The following is a 27,129-nucleotide window of genomic DNA, read 5'->3' on the forward strand; positions in this document are numbered from 1 at the left end:
ATATATAAAATATATATTCTATTGGAGAAAATTCACTGTCCCTTTGTCTGTGCATATCTATTGGAAATCGTTTCTTGATTACTGGTAGGACCTCATGTCCACTTGCCTGTCTCAGTGCTGGGATTCCATCTGGCTTTAACCAGGGCAGATCTTGTGAGTTACCATAGTCTCTGTGAGTTAATTCTTACACAAACTCCTACCTTTGTCATTTGGACACTTCTACCAAGAGCTGAGGAAATAGCTCACTGTACCTATTCTGGCAGCCAGTCCGCTAATCTTCAACACAACCTGGCTTTGCTGGTATTTTTGAGCATGCCCTGTCTCCCTCGAGTGGTGCAGCCTTAGTAAAGAAGTCAGTAATAGAAACTCGATTCAATAAACTCCAAAACCTCTTTAGTTGAAAAATGGAATGCAGGTCAAATTTGGTGATATACTCTTGTAATCCCAACATGTGGGAGCAAGGGACAGGAAGAGCAGGAGTTCAAGAGCATTCTCACCTATAGCCTGGGCTACATTACATTATACAGTGCCTCAAGAGAGAGATGGGAAGATGAGAAGAGGAGGGAAGAGAAGAGGAGGAGAGGAGCGAGAGGAGAGGAGAGGAGAGGAGAGGAGAGGAGAGGAGAGGAGAGGAGAGGAGAGGAGAGGAGAGGAGAGGAGAGGAGAGGAGAGGAGAGGAGAGGAGAGGAGAGGAGAGGAGAGGAGAGGAGAGGAGAGAGGAATAAATGGAAACAAGAAGAAAGGAAAGAAAATACACAATGTTACCACTTCTACAGAAACAAGGAGATGGAGGTTCATTGACAGGAAACCCAGGTTGCTGCTCTGAGGTTGGCTTTTCTAGCTCAGTGGTTCTCAACCTTCCTAATTCTGCCACAGTTTAATACCGTGCATTGTATTGTAGTGATCCCCAACCATTAAATTGTTTTCATTGTTACTTCATAACTGTAATCTTGCTGCTGTTATGAATCATAGTGTAAATATCTGTGTTTATCAATCTGTGAAAGAGTCGGTTGGGAACACCCCCCCCCCTCCCAGGTAGTGATCTAGCTGCTCATAATCTAACTGTGTGGCTTTGGGTGAGTCATTTTACCTCTCTGGTCATCAACTTCTTTACCCATCAAATCATGTGTAGAACTAGATCAGCCCTGGCCCTTGAAACACTGAAGTCCTATTTTCTTAGAACCTACTAAAGAAGCAACCAACTTGATAGTGCTTCCTCCCGTTGATTCTTTTGTCCAATCATTAACCAAGAGAATGTTTCTGCAACCTAACAGCAAAGTTCACTTAGAGAGAAAAGAAGAGTATTGGGGATAGCAGACATCACTGGGCATCTCTGGGGACCTAACCCTGGGTTGGTCTTAGCTTCGTGGCAACAGGAAATCTTCAGGATTGTCACAGAAATGCATTCTCTTTGGACCGAACACCTTCGGTGAGTACAAAACTGTCAGCTGGCTGAAGCCAATTTGAATCTACTTTTTGAAATTGGTTTTTTCGTTTGTTTTCTTATGAAATTTGGCTCAATAGCTTGCTTTTCTCTGTTTCTTATGTAATCTTGTGGGATGTGGCGTGACAACCATAAGTGATTCACAGAAATCTGGGGGGGTAGGGGGAGAGTCAGTAAGTACTGCAGGCAAACTTAAGATGGAATAGGAGGTTTTACACGAGATGTAAAGGAGAGGTATATTTACTCATGGTTGTCACCACATTGGTCATTAATTCCCACAGTTGACGTCTGACTCTTATCTCGTGACCTGGTTTCTCGTGCTGGACTCACCAGAGAAAGTTGTACCCCTCACCACTGCAGTGCCTTTTCCCAGAAGTCTTAGAAAGACACCATGGTCTTAGTGATCACACAGAGTGTTGAAGATGGCAGCTTTTGTTTCCTGCTTAAAGAAACTCAGAAAGCTTCCTCTTTATCCCCAAATTCCTTATTTTCAGTATTCTTGTCCATGCTGCCTCTGACTCCTATGGGTTAATTAAACTGCCTTTATAAAACATAAATACTTTCCTCCCCCAAGCTCACAGAAGAAAACACAAGTAGCCCCAGCTGGGGTTAGCCACACCGTGAACGCTCAAATAAGAGGTTCTGAATAAAATTGATATAACTAAATTTATTTCTAAGGTGGTAGCTAGGTGTGATGAGGTTTCTTCCAAGCAGGCAAATTATCTTTTTCTAAAACCTATTCAATGACATATTCAAGACCCAGCTAAGCTTCCCGGGAACAGCATGGAGAGATTCATGTTCACTCAAAAACTATAGACTTCCAAGTGCCATACTGGGCTGCTAAAGCTACACATAGATAATAACTCTACTTATCCTTGTGTCTGGTCATGTATCCAGTGACAGGGACATGAAGACCATTTCAAAGACATAAACCAAAATGAGAGCTACTCTTAAGATATAAGGGCTTTGTCCTAGTCCAACAGCAAGAAAGTTCTAGAACAAAGACTTCCTCACAAGTCTGAGTTCAGATTTCTCTTAAAAACACCCTACAGCTTTTGTGACTGGAAAGTTTTGACCAGGCAAAGGAAGGAAAAGAAACTGCCTACACTGGGGTTCTGTTGTTGGAAGAATAGACTGGGTTGATTCCTGCAGGAACTGATGAACAGGTGGTAGAAGAGAGAGAGGTTTCCAAGCAGAGTCCATGAGAAGAGCAGTCCTACAGGTCAGCTTTAAAAGTCTACCTGTCATGGTTGGAGAGATGTCTCAGTGGTCTAGAGCACTGGCTGTGCTTCCAGAGGAACCAGCTTCTTTCCCCAGCACCCACATGACAGCTCACAGCTGTCTGTGACTCCAGTTCCAGGGTATCTGACACCTTCACACAGACGTGCATGCAAGCAACACTCCAATGCGTATATAAAACAATAAATTAATCATTAAAAATGGAGGTTCTCCCTGTCAGCCCTGAAGGATGTCTGACCCAGGGATGCCTTACAGAGGATTAGCCCTTAAGAAATGTCTTTTTATTCTGAATTTATGAAATTCCTAGCCAAATGGATGGACCTGGAGGGCATCATCTTGAGTGAAGTAACACAATCACAAAAGAACTCACACAATATGTATTCATTGATAAGTGGATATTAGCCCAAAACTTAGGATACCCAAGATATAAGATACAATTTGCTAAACGCATGAAACTCAAGAAGAATGAAGACCAAAGTGTGGACACTGTGCACCTTCTTAGAATTGGGAACAAAACACCCAGGGAAGGAGTTACAGAGACAAAGTTCGTAGCTGTGATGAAAGGATGGACCATTTAGAGACTGCTGTATCCAGGGATCCGTCCCATAATCAGCTTCTAAACGCTGACACCATTGCATACACTAGCAAGATTTTGCTGAAAGGACCCAAATATAGCTGTCTCTTGTGAGACGATGCCGGGGCCTAGCAAACACAGGAGTGGATGTTCACAGTCAGCTATTGGATGTATCACAGGGCTCCCAATGGAGAAGCTAGAGAAAGTACCCAAGGAGCTAAAGGGATCTGCAACCCTATTGTTGGAACAACATGATGTACTAACCAGAACCCTGGAGCTCTTGTCTCTAGCTGCATATGTATCGAAAGATGGCCTAGTCGGCCATCAATGGAAAGAGAGGCCCATTGGACTTGCAAACTTTATATGCCCCAATATAGGGGAATGCCAGGGCCAAAAGAATGGGAATGGGTGGGTAGGGAAGTGGGGGGCGCTATGGGGGACTTTTGGGATAGTATTGGAAATGTAATTGAGGAAAATATGTAATAAAAATATAAAAAAAAAATCTTTCAAAAAAAAAAAAAAGAAATGTCTTTTTATTCTTTCTTCACTACTGCTCAGAATCGTCACAACATCCTCTTAGAGATGTTACCAATGAGAGACATTCACCTCTCTGAAAACCTCACAATTTCAGTGATGATGCTTTGAACCCCAGATTCTGGGGTGCAGCAAAGTCTCAAATGGTCCTCACGATCTTTGGCTTTCCCTGCTGTTATGGCTCATATTATCTACTGTGTTACTCTCACTTTACCACAGATCCCAAGAAACAGTTCTTTCTCAGCTTTCTATTTGTAGATTGAGTATGTGGCTCAATTGATTGGTTGGATGCTCACATAGCATGCACAAGGCCCTGGGTTCAATTCCAAGTACCACACAAACATGGCATGCTTGGATGCATGCCTATAACCTCAGTACTTGAGACATGGAGGCTGGAGGATCAGGAATTCAAGGGCACTATTGTCTACATAGCAAGCTCAAAGCTAGCCTGGGATGTGTGAGATGCAATTTCAAAGAAAATCTATTTGTTCTAAATTTATTGATGACTGTCCAATGACAATCTGGGGGCTGATTATACAGAGCATAACCTAACCCAGCTGATTAGTTCTCTTTGTGGCTCTACAATCCTCCTCTCAAACTACTCCTGTGCCTTCTGCAGCAATGAACAGAATTTCCTCTCTGTTCAGACACAGATAGACCATACACCCTGAATCTTAGGGTGGACTTGACAAAGGCTTGTTCCTGCACCAAGGTGAGTCTGATCAGTCACTAAAACTAGAAAGTTTCCTCCTGTCTTCTGGTTCAATACTGAGAACAAAGATGAAGATCACTGCTTAGTATATGCAACATTTCTTTGGCAAAATGAAAAACAGGGCCTCTGAGGATAGCTTAGTCAGCACAGTGTTTGCCGATCACTATACTGGATGTGAGCAAGCTTGATTGGTATCTAGACTGCACATAAAAAAGGCCACAGACACAGAGCTGAGAAATCAGAAATCCCAGAGCTGAGAAGGCAGAAAATGTGGCTCCCTGAGGCTCACTGGCCAGGCAGCCTAGCCACATTGGCAATCTTTAGGCCAATGAAAGGCCCTGTTTCAAAAACAACCAAGGTAGATGGTCCCTGAGGAACAACAGTGGAGGCTGAGCTCTAGCATCTGTGTGTGTACGCATGTACACATGAAATGTGAATACACACATGAAATGCATAGATGGATGGATGGATGGATGGATGGATGGATGGATGGATGGATGGATGGATGGATGGGTAAATGGATGGATAAATGGATGGATAAATGGATGGATAAATGGATGGATAAATAGATGGATGATAAATGGATGGATGGATGGATGGATGGATGGATGGATGAATGGATGGATAAATGGATGGATAAATGGATGGAATATGGATGGATAAAATCTAACCTAGAATGCTATAGAAGATATTTTTATTCTGCCCCAGTAATTAATTATATGTACGTGTCCCTACTTTCTAAGTTCCCCCAAATTCCTCAGCTCTTTTGTCCTTACCAGCAGATTTCCTTATCTCTCAGGGAAGGAAACATCCAGGGATCTAATCCTATTCTACCATGAACTACATGGGGTCATTCAATGAACACTTTTTGACTCAGGAACCTTCATGCCTGAGTTTAAATACCAACTTCTTTTCAAAACTTCCTACCTATAAAATCTGAAGTGAAGTAGCTTCTCTGTATCTTGATTTCTTTATCGGTAAAATGTGTTTTGTGGGGTGGGGAGTGGTGCTGGGGTTGAAACCAAAGCATCATACATACGAGGTATGTGCTGTCCCTTAGTGACACACTCAGGCCTATTATTTATAAAAGGGGAGAATAGCAGTTTGGGCTTCATAGTGTTGTTGTGGGACTGAAGAGAGGTGATCTGTGAAAAGCATTTTTGGGACCATGGTACACAATCCAGTGTGTTCACAGCAGTATCATGTGACCTGTGGCCACTAAAATAGATAACAGCAGTGTATCTGAGCTAGACATTGGATCACCAGAATCAAGAACACAGGCATGAACATCATCTTTTCCGGGTTATAGTCAGTCAAAAGATAAAAGGGCATAAAGGGGATTGGAAAAAATGGCACATGCACACACACACACACACACACACACACACACACACACACAGTGGAGCTTCCCAATGTGACTGTCACTGTGAAGGGAAAAAAGAATCCATGACAGCACATGTCAGAGGGGAGGAGGAGTGAGGTCCTCTAGATTGAGAGGAATAAGAAGACCTCATCAAGGAACTTCTATTTAACCCTTCTTTTCATGAAGTCCAGGTCCAAGCCAAGGGAATGGCTCTTCTTACCTCAATCAACCTAGTCAAGATGAGTTTCTCATGGGCCTGCCCAGGGGCTTGTCCCCTATGTAGTTCTAGAGTATGTTAAGTTGACAAGCAACATTAGCCATCACAGTTGAATATTGATATGGATTTGAAGCTTAGTTTGTCTGCATCTGAGATCTGAAATCTTGTCACACTCTCTCAACCACTGTGAGGATTTCACTGACTTTGTCCAACATCTGTGGTCAGAAATTAGGCCAAGGTGCTAAGCCACAGTTTCACAAATAGTTACCAGAAAGGCCTTCTCTGGATTCAGGATATGGACTCTGTACAGGATGTAGTGACCCACCACTCATAACTCCCTTCAGAAAGGAGCATACAGCTAAAATTACTGACAGCAAACACCTAGGACAGTTTGAATTTAGTCTTATTAGCTGCAGATAGGACCAGAATGGGACCATTCCATACAAGCCTTGGTCAGGAACTGCTAAAGATTTTGCCACAGAGGCCCACTGGGAGACAATTCTAGTGAGGATGTTGTCTCCAATTCTTCCTCTAGCTTCTTGCTTCCTCTCTTTCCTCCAAGCATCCAACCCTAAAACTAAACCCTGCTCACAGCAGGCTTTGGCAATTTTACTGTTCCCATCTTAGCACTAAACCCCTCTATCCAAACATGGTTACAAATGGTGCCCACAACGATGGCAATCTTGATGGACATAGTTTCACCAGCTTTTATCACTACACTAATTTTTAGGTTGATTTACACTGACAAATGAGGATACCTCCAGTTGGCAAGACTTATATTCTTGATGACTGTTCCCTGCTGCCCTCTCGAAAGAACAAATCACCAAGAAGCACTGATTGGCAGATCTGGAAACATGCAGCCATTGGCTTGTTAACCTTACCACGTGTTGTTTTCAGGAGAGAGAAAACTTGTCTTCTGAACAACTTTCAACCACTAAGGTTGAGAACACAGTAATCTAGGTGTAAAATGGTCATTTGGTCCTCAGGTGGCGATGCTGAGTTGTGGTTATATCACGAGGCCTTCTTACGTGGCCATTGATGAGGTCATACCTGGATGGGTGAGGTCTAGTGGGAGGTAGCAGGTCGTTGGGAACTTGACTTTTTAAAGGTTCTTGTTCCCCTATCCTCTTTTCATCTTCTTCTCTGTCCTTCCCTCTCTCCCTCCTCCCTTCTCTCCTATACACCAGCAAGGGAGTCAGTATGCTCTGCCACATGCCCCTTAACACAATGTTCTGCCTCACAGTGCAGTCCCACAAGCAACAAATGGCCATGGGTTGAAGCCCCTGAAACTGAGTCAGAATAAATCTTTCCTCTTGTGTGTCTTTCCTCTCAGTTACCTTACCACAGAGACACGTGGCTGATACAGACACATTCTTGGGCTCCTGAGCAACTCTGACTTGCCCTCTAAACATAGCTTCAGTTATCCCTGAACTTCTGCAGAATGCTCCATCTGAAGATCCCAGGATGCTTTCAGAAGAGCTCAGATTCACTGGTACCTGTCATATCCCATAGCCACGATTAAAGTCCGGAATCTGACAGAGCTTCTAGAAGCTGTCAAAACTACTCTGCTGCCCCCCAAGAAAGATTAACCACCAGCTCCTGCACGTAATATTCCTTTCCAATGAAGAAAAGTCTTCATTTTCTTCACTATTCCAGCCCACCATGATCCCATCATAGGGACACAAGCTGCTCAAAGCTGTAGCCATATAGGGGAGCTGGCCTCCCCTACCCCCACTTTTCCTCCCTGACAACTAATGTCTGCCCTTTGCCTTCTTCTGTGTCAGAACTGCACCCATTATTCGCAGTCTCATTGGCATTTCTTCCACATTCCTGGAGCTGTTGGTGACTCATTCTCTCATGTCATCGAGGACCATCACTGTGCTGTACACGGTGCTCCACACAAAGTTCCTGTTAGCTGTTCTCTGATACAAAATGTCATCAAGGGTCTCTGAAGACTTCATTTGATGACCCAGAGGCAACCGTGATGGTCTCCAGAAAAAGGAAAAAAAAAAACCCTGATCATTCACTCAGATGAATAGAAACTCAGAAGGCTGCTAAAAGAAAAATACCATGCATCTTCCTGGCACTGATAAAGCTGTATAAAATAACAAAGTCCTAGAAATTGTATTCAATGTCCTAGCTTTATGGCTGCTGTTGTTAATCTTCATTGTCAATTTGACTGGGTTTAGGTTCATCATGGAAACATTCCTCTGGGAGTTGGTATGAGGGTTTTTCCAGAGAGGTTTGACCAGGGTGGGAAGACCTCTGTGGTGATTTAAATATGCTTGGCCCAGGGAGTGGCACTATCAGGAGGTGAGGCATTGTTGGAGTAGGAAGTAGGTGTGGCCTTGTTGGAGAAAGTATGTCACTGTGGGCAATGAGACACTCCTAACCACATGGGAGCCAGGCTTCTACCAGTAGCCTTCAAATAAAGAGGTAGAACTCTTGGCATCTCCTGCACCATGCCTGCCTGGATGATGTCATGTTCCCACCTTGATGATAATGGTCTGAACCTCTGAACCTGTTAAGCCAGCCCCAATTAAATATTGTCCTTAAAAGGGTTGCCTTGGTCAGGGTGTCTGTTCACAGTGATGAAAACTGTAGCTAAGATAACTTCTCTTGAATGTGGGTGGTACTGTGCCATAGGCTGGGATCTCAGAATGAGTATAGAGGAGAAAGAGACCTGCACACCAGCACCCACTTCTTTCTATTTCCTGACTGTGGATGCAAGTTGACCAGATTCCTCAAGCAAGCTCCTGCTACCATGCCTTCCCTCCATGATAGGATACCCTTGAACTGTGAGCCAAAAGAATCCCTTCCTTTCTCAAGTTGCTTCTAGTCGGTCACTTGGTCACAGCAATGGTGTAATGGAGATACATTCCCTCCAACCCATCTGCGTTACTCAGCTTTCCAGCTCTACAAGAAAACACCTGAAATAAGCAATTTACACAGATACAAGGTTTGTTGTGACTTATGGTTTCAATCCACTGTTGTTTGTCCTATTACTTTGTTTTGTGGAGACATAGCTTACATGGAAGAAGTCTATGGCAGAGGGGACTATTCATGGGTCTGGAATTATGCAGATAAAGTCAAGTACAACTGTGTGATCCTCAGGCTCACGGTACATGGACATGCTGGTTGGTGCCAATAGTACCTCTTCATTGATCATTTAAACATGCACCTCAAAATTGAGAGATACCACACAAAAATCTAGCTTCCAGTTTCTTCTAAAACCTAAGAACATCTGGTCTCAGTGGCGTGGCATTCCAGAATCAGAACCGATCCCACTGGCTGCAGGCACTCTTTTACAAGAAACTCCCAGTCTCCCACTAGCCTCCTTTGTACACTTTCTGATATTGCCCTGACCCTATAGATATGTGACTTTGAGTCCTTTGAAGTAATACAGGAAAGAGGGCGGCCAAATAAGGAAAGCTTTCCTCATGTATTAGTTCAGCTGCTTTGGGACAGGTGTTAATATGGAATTTTGTTGCTTTATTTAACAAAAGTCAACATATTGATGATTATGGGGTTAGAACAGGGCTTGAGAACACCAAAGCTCTGAATCTACTTCTCTGTATTTTTTCCTTTCTCCTTGGCTGGCAAAACAGCTGCTATAGCTCCAAACCCTATATTCTTCTATAATGACATACAAAAGGAAAGGACAGACTGTCTCTGGCCGTGCCTTGCTCTTCTCTGAAAACAAAAATGTTCCAGAAGATTCCAGAAGACTTTGACTCGGGCCCCATTGGCCAGAGTTGGACTGTATGTTCTCCCTAAGCCAATCACTAGCAAATAGGAACAGGATTTTCATGTTTGAATGAAAACACAGAGAGTCCATCCCTTGGATCTTACAGGGGGCTCCATCTTACACATGGCTGTATATACAATCTGGTGGAACATGGAAGGTGGCAGCTGTTTGTGTTACCTACCATTTGAGGAAGGCATAGCCATATAGAGTGTCTTAACATACTATGCCAATTGGGATCCTTGGGGGAAGTCTGCAGAGGTTGAGAGACATGGTGTGACACAGAGTTAAGGCCTCTTTGTCTTTTCTATATGACTTTCTATATGGACTGCTGTTGGCATCTTTCTTTAATGAATTTGCCCATCCTACCTTTCATCCTTGGGGTCTGAAGCTTGTTCAGATATGTACAGCCAGTAGAAAGCAGCTCCCCATTCTGACCCAGTTCTAGAATTTCCCATGTTTTCTTCCCCTAAAAGGTAGAAGACATTGCCCTTTGGAGTAGGCCTGAGACTCAGTGCAGTAGTCTGAAGGTCAGTTTGTCTTCTTAAAATGATTTTCTGAAAATACTGCAGATGTTCTAGAACAGGGGGCTGAATCACTCGTTGAGACTCAATGCCTGGCCTTGTATCTTACCTCAGTTCACTCACCCTCAGGCAACCCAGAGCCCTGCATCCTGGGAAACAGTTGTCATATAAAGCTGTCACACCTGACACTACATGTCTCATATCCCCTTATCAAGTCACTCTGCTAAGATGGAAGAACCTAGCAAAGCCAGTGGCTCTGCACGGGCCCAGGCAGCAGAAGGACTCATTCTAAACCCCTTCCTTTACACTGCATCAGCCTGGAATGTTGCCCCAAGAGGCCATCCTCAGGGAGCCCTCCAGACTCTCTGGTTGCTATGCACCCAAGCCAACAGCACATCCATCAAATTGCAAAAACTGAAAAAAAAAAAAGACTGTTTCTGTGCCCCGTGACAGCACCATGGTCTCCAGCTTCCAGAATTCAAATCCTTCACCTCATCAAATCCTCTTGACAAACATGCAGCCACCAGGGCCAAAATGGCATCTAATCGTAACTCTTTACTAGACACTTAGACTCATGATCCTGTTTAAAACTCTCATTAACTCTCTAATGTAGGTCCTGTACTAACTCCACTTTGTAATCACAGACCCAAAGGTGATACAGCTCACCCAAGGCTGCCTAAAGTCGCCAGTAGCCAAACCATGTTGTAAGTTCAGACCTGCCTAACACAAAAATCTGAGCTTTAGTAATTACTGCATTCTTTTCCATCTAGGAGGAGCCCAAAGAAAGGGTTCTTGAAAGCCTGAAGACAAACAATGGGCAGTGTGTTGTTATGGTGATTATAGTCTCTGGATCCACAGGAGACTGCCCGTGTACAAAGCCCTGGGCATGGTCTCCAGAACTACATAAATTGTACACAATGATACTTGACTATGCACTCGGAATGACACATAATCCCTGCCCTTGGAAGGTAGAAGCTGAGGATCAGAAGATAGATCACACTCAACTAACTACATAGCATCAGCCTCAGCTGCTTAGCAAGTCTGAGGCCAGCCTGTGCTACATGAGATCCTGTCTCAAAAACAAATATTCTTCTGATCGATTCTTCTTCAGCTCCTGATTCTCCCTTGTCCCTAGAGCTTACCATCCTGGCCCTCTTTGTTCTTTGTCCTCCCTTGGGAACAACCTGAAGACACATGGGGTGAATTGTGTGTCCCTGCAACACAGATGAGTAGACTTAGGTATTTTCAGATGCTATGACCAGGATCCTATCACTTCATTAGATCCCAAAATTAAAAGAAGAATCTACCAGGCAAGACCAAATGACAGGGTGATCTCTAGGACAGGGCCTTCATGCTCAGAGTGACCCATTGGGATCAAGAGTCCAGAGCAAGTAGCAGAGTGTTGCCTAAGCTATGTTCATAGCTTGCAGCCAAAGTCATGGTCCAGGGTCACAGCCTGAGGTTTGCACTAAGCAGCTGAGCTGATGTCCAGTCCAAGAGCTTCCTGCCTCTGCTCAGAACACAGTTCATGGTACACTTGAACCGACTGACAGCAATGGACAGGAAGGAGCATGCACATCTGAGCAGTCTTTGCTCACTGCCAAGACAACATACATGGGAATTTAAGGAAGTGTTTTAAAGAAGAGAGGTTTATTGGAGCCCACAGTTTGGGGGTACAGCCCATCATGGTGGGGGAGGCATGGCAGCAGAAGCTTAAAGAGCCTAATCCCATTGCAACCATAGTAAAGAAACAGCACTCAGTGCGCTCTCTCTCTCTGTCTGTCTCTGTCTCTGTCTCTGTCTCTGTCTCTGTCTCTGTCTCTCTGTCTCTGTCTCTGTCTCTGTCTCTCTCTCTCTCTCTCTCTCTCTCTCTCTCTCTCTCTCTCTCTCTGTCTGTCTCTCTCTCTCTCTCTCTCTCTCTCTCTCTCTCTCTCTCTCTCTCTCTCCTCTTTTTCCTTCAGTCCAGGACCCTATCCCATAAAATGTATCACCTGCCTGCAGTCAAAGTGGGTCTTCTCAATTCAATTAGCCAGTCTAGAAACTCCCTCATAAACATGCCCAGAAGTTTGTCTCTAGGTAATTCTATATCTTGTAAAGTAGACAATGAATAATAATTGTCACAGTGACCAGTGGACCAACCAGATCCCCTTGCAGTTCCGAAGTGCTGCCAAATGAGAGCTGAAGTATCAACTCAACCAAAGTGTTACTGGATGACAGTGGCACCTCACTCCTCTTAGGCAGTGTATGTCATAGTAAGATACCCATGCTGGCACTGTCTTTAATTTTTACCATGATCCTCAAAAATCAATAGGTACCCATGACTCTCCATTTTATGGATGAACAAAATGAGGCTTGAGGGACTGGGTGATTTGTCAAAGGTCTTCTGGTAGAAGAGGCAAGATTAGAACTTTGGGCTGTCTGTGTTCTGAGAGAATATTCTTTTCTCTGTACTATGTACCCTACCTAAGAGCTGGAACTATGAGGCTTTTGTAACTAAGAAGTTGACAAGATCACACTTGTGTCCTTCCCTCAGCTAACCTCTTGAGCACTGCCTGTGTCAGGAAGAGTCCTAAGCACTTGAGAGCCATAATGCATGAGGCCCAAGGCCTGCCCAAAATGCTTGATGCTCAACAACTCCTGGTTTTCTAGTGTCCTCCAACACCTGACACCTCAGCCAGCAAAGTGCTTGCCTTTTGAGCACAAAAATCTGAGTTCCATTCCCAGAATACAATTTTTTAAAAAGCTGGGCATGGTAGCATACATTTGTGAATGCAGACATGAGACAGCCACCCAGTGGCCAGCTAGCCTAGACTACTCAGCAAGTTCCAGACCAATGAGAAACCCTGTCTCAAGAGATAAAGTGTTTGGCAGCTGTGAGTGACAGACATGGTTGTTCTCTGACCTCCTCCTACACACATATATGCATAACTCGTGCACACACACGCGCGCACGTGCGCACACCAACAAAGAGGCACCATGTCCTCAGGAAAGCAGGACAGGTCCCTGGGTGCATATTTCCCATGTCACGTGTTCTGTTTCTTACAGAAGCATGACAGAGGTAGGGGCATCTGGATGTAGGATTAGACTGTGTCATTTTAAATCAAAACAGCATCCTTCATGATCAGTGGCCTCTGTCCGCCTAGAGAGATTCTATTGTTCGGGGTTGGGGAAGAGTTGTTCAGATTAGCATAGAGATTGCCTGGACCCTAGGGAGAAGGGTTCAACAGCTGATGAAGGAGCAGCTGGAAGATAGTTCCTCCCCATAGCTCTGCAGCCCTGGAGTGACACAGCATTTCTCCAGGTTCCAGCTCCTAGAGCAACAGGCGCCTGCCTGCAAGAGAACAAACACAGCAGTGGGAATGACATCTTTCGGTTATCCAATCCCTCTTCATTGGTGGTACTCGTTGGGAATGATTCCCACCTCCCTCTTGAACAGTCAGAGCTATAAATAAAGATCCCCAGAGAGGCTGAATCCTGCCCTTCATTCTGGCCGCCTCTGTGACTCATTCCACAAACCAGTTTTTCATCCATCCCCCTGATTCTGAGGGGAGAGTGAGTCTAGGCAGGTGGGGAGGTCAGCATCACATGTGTCCATGGTCACTGCATCCCATGAGCATCCACTTAGGTGTGATCCATTGTAAACTCATTCGTGTGTCTGTATGCACATCTGTGTCTCCTGTGACAGGCTGTTTAATTTTAAAGAAGCCTCTCTCACACAGATCCAGGATGACAAGCATTAGCGAGGACTCCCTGTTACATCACAGGACCTTCACTGCACAACTGCCCTACGCTAAGCAAGGTGAACAGGATGCATCCTCTTGTGTCTCCGTGGACTGCCGTTGCTTAAAACAAATAAAATCCCTGAGTTGCAGCAGAGCTTGAGAAAGCAATACTTCAGGAAAAGCAGAGTCTCTTCTGAAAGAGAACAAGGAAGGCATTAATTCCTGGGGCCTTCTTCTTCCACTCAGGCTTTCTCTGAGCCCTGCACAACTTTAGCCTGTGTCTTGTCCCAGTGTACAGAGATGGCAGACACACCCCAGATAAGTGAAACAAGCTTCCGAAAGTCACGCAAGCTGTAAGTTCTCCAAACAGGAATTTGGGGCCGAGTCCAAGTGACCTTCTCATCGCAAAGTTCATCGAATGCTTTCTGTACACCTCAGACCTGTGAACACTCATCAGTCTGTTCCAGGGTAGAAATAAAAAATGCAAAGCTCAAGGCAAACTGTTGGTATCAGGCAGCTTCCCACACTAGGATGGAATGCCTGAGGCAGGCTAGTTGTGAAGCATAAGGGTTGATTTCGATCACCGTTTTAGAGAACATGACACCTGTGGTGGCCCACGGGTGGTGCATCTCTAGCTAGTAGTGCATCCACATGGTCTCATGGTGGAGGGCAATGGGAGTCACTCATGAAAAAGCAAGAAAAAGGGAGACTAGGAGGCACCAGTGCCGGTTTTCATAACTCACTCTCCTGAAACTTTACTGTAGGTTTTGAGTGTCCCCATAGAGTAGTCCCTCTCTTAACTTAAGGACCTTCCTCCAAGCTCTGCCTCTTAGAGGTACCAGATCTCCAAAACTAGAAAGACACAATCTTTCCATCCAGGAATCAATAAGGAAGAGTCAAACAATACCCAAACTAGACCACTCCTCCATCTTCACTCATTGCCAAACTCCTGGAAGTGCTGACTCCCAATCTGCCCCCTTTTCATCTCTACCCATAAGCTTTCTCATGTCCTCTGGCAAGAGAGACACCAACTCTAATTCCTTCCTCTTATCATTGCTTTACAAATAGCCAGTGACAGCCACTGTGCCGCTTCCTCCCTGAACCAGACTCGCAACCATTTCACACTTGAAAAAATTTCAAATCTCCAAATATATTTGCTCATCACTGTATCCCTGGGGCTGGTACCCACAGTGCTGTCCAGTTTAGGTTAGATAAGTGTCAGTTGGGAGGATTAAGGGAAGAGTGAGCCCTTTCAGGGGGAGATGGTGGTGCCATGACTTACTGCGTGAAGTCTTTGTCTTAATTAAGGACTGGTTGGCTATCAGATGAAGAAAAGTCTGTCCTGGCTTTTCAGGTTGGGTAGAAGGAGGCATCAAGCTCAAAAGAAAGCTCTATGTGGGAAGATTGCAGAGACTTGCAGAATGAGATCAGTACGAGAAGCTGCTACTCCCACCCTCCCCTTTGCCACTCCCTCTCCCTTTTTCCCAATCCTAACTCTATCCCCCCACCCCACCCCAACTCTGTGTGATTGTCTCTTGGCATGCTGCTTTCCTTTGTGGCTCATTGTCCAACACGGCAGCTGTCCAAAGCCATATCCCCACACAGCTGTATGCTCACCCAGATCTAAATAACAGAAGCTCTGTGTCCTAGGAGGGAGAAACCCATTCTTTGGCCAGACATGGCCCAGGTGACAGCTTTTAGACCAGTGAGGTGGGAAGAAATGACCTAGAAAAAAAATGACTATATTCATTGGCAAGGCTGACTGTGTTACAGGAGAAGGAAGGTTTTCAGTGGAGGGGGGTGGGTAACAAATGAAAAAATATTTCCTACAATGCAGGTCCATGTTTTGCCACACCACTGGGGTGCTGGGCAGATGAAACTCAGAATATTAGACTCTATTTACCCTGTGCCAATGAGTACTGATACACCACCAAGGAGGTGGGGAAAATGCAGCCTAGGATGTGGGTGGCCGAAGCAGGGGTTCCCAAGCTCCAAGGCATCCAGTCACCGCTGAAAAGCTGCACAGAGGAGTCAGGAATGAAGGGTTGGGGGCAGAGATTAAATACCTTTTGCAGGAAAGAATGTCCAGGAGGGGAAGCTTATTGGCTAAACCCTCAGGACCTGTAGGTACCTCATTAGCATGGAGAAGTCTGTTCTAGGCTACAAGACCTACCTGAGGAGTGTTGTCACATGTTCCAGACCAGGAATCTAATAGGGAGCAGGAAGACATCTACTGTCTCAGGTGGGTGCCTGTGTGCCAGGGGTGGTCCATTGTTCCACATTACATAAATTTTCTTTCAAGACAGTCTCACTACTTCATCCAGGTTGGCCTATACTTCAGGACCCTCCTGTCTGAGCCTCTGGAGTCCAGAGAAGTGGCACCTCATATTTGGGTCTTATGTGTTTTTTAAACCCCAGTATTGTAAATGGTTCTGAAGAGCTGATTATTGCAACTGGATCTTAGAATACACTAAGAGAAGCATTTTCCTTTAGCACATCTAGACATAAACTATGAGGATTAAGAACTGTCCGAATCCCTTATGTTTCTCAGATTCAGATTCAGGGGCCACAGAGCCCTGAAACTTTTACTGATGGCTGTAGGTAGCCTGGAGATGTCCTGGGTTTCCCTCTTCCAGGACCACAATCTTCTGGACTTCTTTATAACCCTTTAGCATCTTTCCAACAATCCTAGGGATCTCCAGAAACACAAGATACAATCTCAAGCACTGAATACAAAGCCCACCCCACATTGTTCTTTCCTAGATTTATAAACTGTGTGGGTACACTCATGCGGGGTGGGGTGGGGGGTTGCATTATGTAAGGGACTAAGAATATATGACTATTTCATCAAAGAAATTAATAGAATTATAAACTACATGGTACCTTAGATATTACTGGTCATGCTGCCAACAAAACATCAAAAGCTTCCTCAAACCTTTGGCATCTCACGGAAGTACCACCGGGACCAAAAGTGAAGGAGACACAAATCAGTAGGGATGCAGGTTTCCACCCTGTAGCATCCTTCTGGCTGTCCTATTGTTAGTCCTACATCTTTGGTTGCTATGTTTGGTTTTGCTATTTTATAGGCAAGGAAACTGACCGGGGGGAAAAAAATGAAGGAACATAAGCATAGTCACACAGCTAGCTAGGCTCTGGGTGGCATTGCTTCCCAGCAGTGCCAGCTCCCAAAGCTCTTTTTATGCTAGCACAGGTCATATTGAGACAAGAAAGAGAACAGTGATTTTTGACAAGGACAAGTGTCATGACAGCTAACCATCTGTGCCTTCCACCTGCAGTGAGGTACCAGGCATTTACTACTGATGTTTCCATGGCTCAATAGCCTGAGCATACAGCTGTACTTGGCAGTGTCCAAGCTGTTTAACAGTGAGGGATTGGTGGCTGTAAGTCCCCGTCTCCCTAAACTGTCAAGCTTGCTCCTTGAGGATCTGTTTATCTTGCAGTTACTAGCTAATTGGTAAAAGGGATAACAGGATAATTTTGTTGTGATGAGCAGTTCTCAATTCTAATATGGAGAAAGATGGAGATACCAATGAACACTGACTAAGAGAAAGTGTCAAGTAGTTCTCCAGGCCCCGTAGCTGGAAGGAGTGATGATATCAGGTTAACATTACAGAGATGCCAAGTCATGAGAGAGAGACTAGTTGAACTCATTCCCATGGCCACTTCCTAGTAAACACATATTCTCTGTTGGATTGAGATGTTGGGTTTAGGATCTCTGGGCCACCTTGTTTACCGTCACTCTTGAGCCAAGCTTGGATGTCATGACTATCAAATCCTGTCAATCAGCAACTTCACTCCCAGTCCCACCTAGGAGTCCCTTCTCAGACCTCCACTTCAACATCATAAAACTCAGCTTCTATGAGTCCCCCAAGCAGAGTTTCTTTGCATTATGAGGGTCTTGCCAGCTGGTATTAGGGCTCTTATATTTGACTCTTACCTTGAGTTCTTCTCCTGGGAGTTTTGGGATATCTTCATGGGTTGAAATAGAAGGAAAGATGCAGAAAGTCTAGCCTACAAAATCATCATTTCTCTGATGTGTTATCCAAGAATTGGACCCAGTCTAAGTAATCCTTAGCTCCTTAATGATTAAAGAATTTTAGCTAGAACCAACAGTCAGCTCCAATATATTCCCTTACCAGTTCTCCTAAAAGGTCCATGGGGACTTCGTACAAGCAGAACCTCTGTCTCAGAGTCCCTGCAGTCTGAGGAGAATTAGGCACACTCAGTGGACTTGGCTGTAAAATCATTCAAATACATAACCTCCAAAGTCACTCCTTGTTTTAAAAGTCCACACTTCTCTGATGAAGCAAGTGGAATGCATTTCCAAAAAGAGGTTAATGAACATCTTACTCAATGTCTTATAATTCACTCCACCAGATTCTGGAGACCCCTGGCTGATTCTTGCAAGTCATCCCATGGTTCCAAATTTCTGCCACTTGCCTGGAAGTTTATGACATCAGAGTTCAGTGTCTGACCTGACCCTCTGAGCCCTGAAAGCCAAGCATGCCTTTCTGGGTGCCTCAGGCCAGTTCAACAGTGGACTATGGGGTTCTTTGCATTTGACTGAGCTGGCTGCCACAGCTACAAGTGGTCTCAGCCATCTGCTCACCAAACAGCTTTCCCTGTGGCTGAAAGCCAACAATAAATTAAAAAGAAAAAAAATCAATTATCAGTGTAGATCTAAGTTATATCTCAGGGTGGGGTAGCAAAAACAAATAGGTCGTCTCATGCATCTGAGAAGTATTTATCCAGCCCTCAAATGGCATGCTATTATGTTTAGGGGTTTTTATGGAAAAAAAAATGAGAATGGTTTTTTCATCAAGCTGTCCACATTGATCCTTCTTAAAAAAATATAAAAAAGTAATTTTAAAAAAGAAGAAAAATGTGTTAACCATACAATCTGTGTCCATAGAACACAGAGGAACTAGTTCAACTAGCTATAAATGTTCAAATACATACTCCTGCAACCAGAACTATTTGGTACTAGGCTCATAATCTTGGGGAAAGGGCAAATTTGCAAGCTAAGGTGGGAAAAGATCGTTTGTCACATATCCAATGGTATCATCAACTCAGTTACACAAGACACTAGTGTGAGTGACAGATGTTGAAATCTTAAAATTAATTTCCTCTGGCTGTTTCTTGAGTACTTGGCTATTCCACCTGAGGTATTTCTAAGGGGATAAGAAACTTGGAAGCAAAAATGGTACATTTCGAGTCTTTTCTCATGAGAAGAGGCAGGGACCAAAATTAGCCCAGCCCACACTGAGAATTCTGAGTAAGATCCGATTCACGGACTTTTGAAAGTGAAAAAGAGACTGAAAAGCAAGCCATCTGTGGTGGTTAGTGTGAACTATCAATTTGATAAAATCTAGAATCACTGGGGTGATGAGCCTTATAAGCATATTTAAGGATTATAATTATTGCACTAACAGAGGTGGGAAAGCATGTGCATTGTAGGCGGCACCATTCCTTAGGCAAGATCTTGGACTGCATAAAACAAAGCAAGATGAGCACTGTTCACTATCCTATTCTTGATTATGAATGTTATATGACCATTTCCATCACTCTCCTGCTGTTGTGATTTTCCCTGCTATGATGGAAAATGACCTGAAAAGACAAGCAAAATACACTTCTTCTCACTAAGCTATTTTTCAGAGTATTTTATCAAAGCAATGGAAAAATGAAACTAAGACACAGCATAATGCATAAGTTGATTATAATAACAGTAATAATAAAATAGTAGTCAACAGTATAATTCCAGGTGCCTGTATTCTAGCACTAGGGAGACTGGTAAAAAAGGAATTACTTGAGTTTGAAGCCATCCTGAGCTACATAGCAAGTATTATACCAATTTGGAATAGACTGTGCAAGCTTGTGTTAAAAAATATGCTAAAGGGGTCTGCAACCCTATAGGTGGAACAACAATATGAACTAACGAGTACACCCAGAGCTCGTGTCTCTAGCTGCATATGTAGCAGAAGATGGCTTAGTCGGCCATCACTGGGAAGAGAGGCCCCTTGGTCTTGCAAACTTTATATGCCTCAGTACAGGGGAACGCCAGGGCCAAGAAGTGGGAGTGGGTGGGTAGGGGAGTGGGGGAACATCTGGGATAACATTTGAAATGTAAATGAAGAAAATACCGAATAAAATATTTTTAAAAAATATAATAATAATGATAATAATAATAATATAAATAATTTTATTTGAAGACAATACACAATTAATCTAAAGCATTTCTACCACAAAGCATGTCCTCAAGGCTTTCACAAAGAAAAAGAACCAGAAACTTAGGAATCTCAAAACCTGAAAGATGTTAACTCTCAAGAATACCAATGTCATCAAAGACAGACTAAAGAACTGATTCTGATTAACTAGCATGAAAGAAAGATGACTTCTGCAAATACTGTTTGATCCCACAGAAGGGAAGAATGGATGCACAACTCAGACTAAAACAATTAGTGAGATGCAAGTATCTGCAACTTTTAAACTAGTGATGATGTGTGTGATGCTCTTATATTTAAACCAGACTTAACAGGGTATCCACAAGCCTGTGAAAGTACAGAGAAGAGGCAGGGACCAAAGTTAGCCCACCCCACACTGAGGATTCTGCATAAGATATATAATTGAATATTGGCCAATGTGAACATCACATCTGCAACTAATGTGTAGTTCAGACAATTAGTGACATGTATAACAGAAGTGAGAGGAGAGAAAAGGAAAGGAATAGAAACTGGAGAGAGGAACACAGAGCGCAAGTCGGCCTGGATAAAGAGCCTATGAGATTATCCATATGGCTCTAAAATCATGTCAAAATGGATGGGAAAATTGTCATCATAATGTATGCTTAAGGAGTTCATGAAGATGTGCGAAATTTGGAAACACTTGGTGATTTCTAGTTATAAATATCTGGGCAGTTCTTGAAGGAACACAAGTAGCCCTTCCATCATGAATAACCCAAAAACCCATTCAAATGTATAAAACTGTGGTCATGTAACATTGAAATTAGGCTTAAGGTTTTAGAATAGCACTTCATCTATTAGATTAACTAGTGGTAAAGGGCTGTCAAAAGCCAGCAAACACAAGTTTATGGTAATCAGTGCTCTCATTCCACCATTACCCTGGGTTAGCCAAGGAATCATTCAAAGGCAGTCTCACAATACTAAAAGAAACCAAAGGTACCCACAGATGATGAACTAACATGATGAACCATACTACTATGTAAGTAGGGACATAAATATATTATCATAGTTTTATAATTATCCACAACAGCATCACATGTAGAAACAAAGCACATTTTTTTATCAACTTAAATTATTTAAAATAAAGAAAAGGTCAATACATTATAATGCATAATTTATATCTAAAATAAGGTCTGTAAGTTATAGTTGCTGATTTTGGAACACCTCCATGATATATTAAATAGAAAGCTTAGACACATTAATACAAAGATCAAACAGCTACAAATTCCACATACATCTAAATAAACATAGGAAAGTTACTGACTACTACACGCAAATGGGCAGCAGTTAACTCCTATCAATACCGTGGGGTGGACATGCTTCAATCACTACTGATGGCTATATTTCTTTTTTTTTTTTTTTAGGTACCTTCTTTTTTTTAATTTTTAATATTTTTATTACATGTTTTCCTCAATTACATTTCCAATGCTATCCCAAAAGTCCCCCATAACGCCCCCCACTTCCCTACCCACCCATTCCCATTCTTTTGGCCCTGGCATTCCCCTATATTGGGGCATATAAAGTTTGCAAGTCCAATGGGCCTCTCTTTCCAGTGATGGCCGACTAGACCATCTTTCGATACATATGCAGCTAGAGACAAGAGCTCCGGGGTTCTGGTTAGTACATCATATTGTTCCAACAATAGGGTTGCAGATCCCTTTAGCTCCTTGGGTACTTTCTCTAGCTTCTCCATTGGGAGCCCTGTGATACATCCAATAGCTGACTGTGAGCATCCACTCCTGTGTTTGCTAGGCCCCGGCATCGTCTCACAAGAGACAGCTATATTTGGGTCCTTTCAGCAAAATCTTGCTAGTGTATGCAATGGTGTCAGCGTTTAGAAGCTGATTATGGGATGGATCCCTGGATACGGCAGTCTCTAAATGGTCCATCCTTTCATCACAGCTACGAACTTTGTCTCTGTAACTCCTTCCCTGGGTGTTTTCTTCCCAATTCTAAGAAGGGGCACAGTGTCCACACTTTGGACTTCATTCTTCTTGAGTTTCATGCGTTTAGCAAATTCTTTCTTATATCTTGGGTATCCTAAGTTTTGGGCTAATATCCACTTATCAGTGAATACATATTGTGTGAATTCTTTTGTGATTGTGTTACCTCACTCAAGATGATGCCCTCCAGGTCCATCCATTTGGCTAGGAATTTCATAAATTCATTCTTTTTAATAGCTGAGTAGTACTCCATTGTGTAAATGTACCATAATTTCTGTATCCATTCCTCTGTTGAGGGACATCTGGGTTCTTTCCAGCTTCTGGCTATTATAAATAGGGCTGCTATGAACATAGTGGAGCATGTGTCCTTTTTACCGGTTGGGACATCTTCTGGATATATGCCCAGGAGAGGTATTGCTGGATCCTCCGGTAGTACTATGTCCAATTTTCTGAGGAACCGCCAGACTGATTTCCAGAGTGGTTGTACAAGCTTGCAATCCCACCAACAATGGAGGAGTGTTCCTCTTTCTCCACATCCTCGCCAGCATCTGCTGTCACCTGAATTTTTGATCTTAGCCATTCTGACTGGTGTGAGGTGGAATCTCAGGGTTGTTTTGATTTGCATTTCCCTGATGATTAAGGATGTTGAACATTTTTTCAGGTGCTTCTCTGCCATTCGGTATTCCTCAGGTGAGAATTCTTTGTTCAGTTCTGAGCCCCATTTTTTAATGGGGTTATTTGACTTTCTGGAGTCCACCTTCTTGAGTTCTTTATATATATTGGATATTAGTCCCTTATCTGATTTAGGATAGGTGAAGATCCTTTCCCAATCTGTTGGTGGTTTTTTTGTCTTATTGATGGTGTCTTTTGCCTTGCAGAAGCTTTGCAGTTTCATGAGGTCCCACTTGTCAATTCTCGATCTTACAGCACAAGCCATTGCTGTTCTATTCAAGAATTTTTCCCCTGTGCCCATATCTTCAAGGCTTTTCCCCACTTTCTCCTCTATAAGTTTCAGTGTCTCTGGTTTTATGTGAAGTTCCTTGATCCACTTAGACTTGACCTTAGTACAAGGAGATAGGAATGGATCGATTCGCATTCTTCTACATGTTAACAACCTGTTGTGCCAGCACCATTTGTTGAAAATGCTGTCTTTCTTCCACTGGATGTTTTTAGCTCCCTTGTCGAAGATCAAGTGACCGTAGGTGTGTGGGTTCATTTCTGGGTCTTCAATTCTATTCCACTGGTCTATTTGTCTGTCACTATACCAGTACCATGCAGTTTTATCACAATTGCTCTGTAGTAAAGCTTTAGGTCCGGCATGGTGATTCCACCAGAGGTTCTTTTATCCTTGAGAAGAGTTTTTGCTATCCTAGGCTTTTTGTTATTCCAGATGAATTTGCAGATTGCACTTTCTAATTCGTTGAAGAATTGATTTGGAATTTTGATGGGGATTGCATTGAATCTGTAGATTGCTTTTGGCAAGATAGCCATTTTTACAATGTTGATCCTGCCAATCCATGAGCATGGGAGATCTTTCCATCTTCTGAGATCTTCTATAATTTCTTTCTTCAGAGACTTGAAGTTTTTATTATACAGATCTTTCACTTCCTTAGTTAGACTCACGCCAAGATATTTTATATTATTTGTGACTATTGAGAAGGGTGTTGTTTCCCTAATTTCTTTCTCAGCCTGTTTATTCTTTGTGTAGAGAAAGGCCATTGATTTGTTTGAGTTAATTTTATATCCAGCTACTTCACTGAAGCTGTTTATCAGGTTTAGGACTTCTCTGGTGGAATTTTTAGGGTCACTTATATATACTATCATATCATCTGCAAAAAGTGATATTTTGACTTCATCTTTTCCAATTTGTATCCCTTTGATCTCCTTTTGTTGTCGAATTGCTCTGGCTAGGACTTCAAGTACAATGTTGAATAGGTATGGAGAAAGTGGACAGCCTTGTCTAGTCCCTGATTTTAGAGGGATTGCTTCAAGCTTCTCACCATTTACTTTGATGTTGGCTACTGGTTTGCTGTAGATTGCTTTTATCATGTTTAGGTATGGGCCTTGAATTCCTGATTTTTCCAAGACTTTTATCATGAATGGGTGTTGGATCTTGTCAAATGCTTTTTCCGCATCTAACGAGATGACCATGTGGTTTTTGTCTTTGAGTTTGTTTATATACTGGATTATGTTGATGGATTTCCGTATATTGAACCATCCCTGCATCCCTGGGATGAAACCTACTTGGTCAGGATGGATGACTGTTTTGATGTGTTCTTGGATTCGGTTAGCAAGAACTTTATTGAGGATTTTTGCATCAATATTCATAAGGGATATTGGTCTGAAGTTTTCTATCTTTGTTGGGTCTTTTTGTGGTTTAGGTATCAGAGTAATTGTGGCTTCATAGAATGAGTTGGGTAGAGTACCTTCTGTTTCTATTTTGTGGAATAGTTTGTGAAGAACTGGGATTAGATCTTCTTTGAAGGTCTGATAGAACTCTGCACTAAACCCATCTGGTCCTGGGCTTTTTTTAGTTGGGAGACTATTAATGACTGCTTCTATTTCTTTGGGGGATATAGGGCTGTTTAGATCATTAACCTGATCTTGATTCAACTTTGGTACCTGGTATCTGTCTAGGAACTTCTCCATTTCATCCAGGTTCTCCAGTTTTGTTGAGTATAGCCTTTGGTAGAATGATCTGATGGTGTTTTGGATGTCTTCAGGATCTGTTGTTATGTCTCCTTTTTCATTTTTGATTTTGTTAATTAGGATGCTTTCCCTGTGCCCTCTAGTGAGTCTGGCTAAGGGTTTATCTATCTTGTTGATTTTCTCAAAGAACCAGCTCCTTGATTGGTTGATTCTTTGACTAGTTCTTCTTGTTTCCACTTGGTTGATTTCGCCCCTGAGTTTGATTATTTCCTGCCGATGGCCATATTTCAATGTTCTAAAATACCTATCTGTAAAAGAGGTTCTAAAATGCAATATTTTAAGGACCACGTAGCAAAAGACTTAAATATCTCCCCCACTAATGAATGAAACTATATATTTAATCATGTACAATATTCAGAACATAGGTCCAAGAAAAGATGTTCTTTGTGTAACTTCTGTCTCTATATCCTCTGGATGCAACTAGACCTATACAGTAGGTTAGGGGTTGCTAAACTATACTGGAATCTGAATATGGCCACTATCTATATCTGTAACTACTTACAAAGGCATAGTTTAAGAATTAGCCATAGATGCTGTTGCACTGCAGGAACAAATTCTTAGTTTAACAATATGGTCTCTAAGTCTGGGGCCTTACAGACAAGTTTTCTGACTCCTAATACAAACTGACAAGCTCTACTGTTATCTTCTGCTTCATGCACCGTCACTGTGTCTGATTAGAACCAAGACCTGAAACTTGAACTTGAAAATGTTAACATGAGAGATTAACTGAGATACAGTCATTTAACTTTGCCATTATGAAAGGAACTCCACTGCATATAAAATGAATGGGTATTATGAAAAGAACACAGCTCACACCTCAGAATCTATCTTAAATGCAACAATAACACAATGAGACATGGGTTGTACTACAAACTTATGAATTTTTTTTTAAATCCATGAAGTCTTTGCTTCTCTGCTTCCACTTTTAACTTAGGTTCCAGAGACCCAACTAGGGTTGTCAGCACTGTAGAACAACCATATTTCCCATTGAGTCATCTTGATGGCCCTAGAAAATGATAAGCTATACAGACTTTCAAAGATGGGGATTATTTTACAATTTTAAAATAATTGAATAATGATGGCTTGAGTAGTGATGGCTCACCTATAACTCTAGCTCCAGTGGATCTGACTTTCTTTCCTGATCTCTCAGGCACCTGACATACACACACCCACATACAGGCATACACACACCCACATAGAGAGACATGCATCCATGCACCCTTTAAAAACCCTTAGCAATTGTTTCTACTATTGACATTTATTAAAACAACTTGAGAAATGCACACAGTAGTTTCCTGGTGAGAGCTATGGTTCACAGTCTAGAAATAGACAACTAATATTTAAAATCAACAGGACTTTATATTGGCTTCACGTCATTTAAACAGAAGCAAGTGAAAATCCACACTTTATGAAATAAACTGAAATCTCTTTGATATAATGAGTTTTATGCCAACTGGAAACAATCATTGCTGCTACCAATAAAATTATAACACCACACATTCCATTGGCTCTCCCTATCAATGCAGGGGCAACTTCTCTATATACTCACAATTGCAATGGAATCAAAGTCTGAAGTTGCAAGTTGGAAAAAAGGCAAACCACAGTCTCATATCCCTCACCAGATGGAGGCCAGTAATATCAGCAAAAACAGCAACCAGAGGACCCCTTCTAGACAGCACCAGTGTGTAAGATGATCTTCGGGTCTGCCTAAAATCTGAGATTCTTGTTAAGAGAAGGAAGAAACCATTTCGCAAAGGATAACAAAACTGGCACCCAGGGAAACTCAGTCAGAAAACTCTGTTATCCTCTGAGGTGTCATAAAAGTATCTGTGTATGTTAACTATGTTATGAGGGCATAAAAGTCTTCCATTTGCAAAGTAAAATGTGAATAAAAACACAACGGGTGAAATATGACATGGAATACAAGATACATTGACAGCAGAAGTACTAGCCAAAAGCCTGTCACTTCTATTTCCTGGAAGTCTTCTACATGAGTTGGGAGAATATATGGATAGAATAGGAGCCTAGAAAGAATAAATAATTGCTGTTTGAGAGATGCTGAGGTACATACCTCTTCAGAGGGTACATTTGATGCATTTGTTAAGATGGTCGCCACCTGTAGCAGATGTTTCTGACACTTGCT

The 27,129-nt window shown here is 42.7% G+C and overlaps 1 protein-coding gene across 5 annotated transcripts in view; it reads left to right on the forward strand.

Moving 5' to 3' along the window:
- The first annotated feature begins 1,292 nt into the window (after window positions 1–1,292).
- Window positions 1,293–27,129, forward strand: part of Adra1b (adrenoceptor alpha 1B) — a 136,304-nt gene continuing 110,467 nt past the window's right edge. For all 5 annotated transcript variants that reach the window (XR_003838024.2, XM_029483751.2, XM_029483750.2 and 2 more), the window contains exon 1: window positions 1,293–1,429. The gene's annotated coding sequence lies outside the window, so the exon portion shown is untranslated. The remainder of the gene's footprint in view (window positions 1,430–27,129) is intronic.

Source organism: Mus caroli, unplaced genomic scaffold, assembly GCF_978045245.1.
Source record: "Mus caroli unplaced genomic scaffold, Mus_caroli_1 scaffold_13, whole genome shotgun sequence".
NCBI lineage: Eukaryota > Metazoa > Chordata > Mammalia > Rodentia > Muridae > Mus > Mus caroli.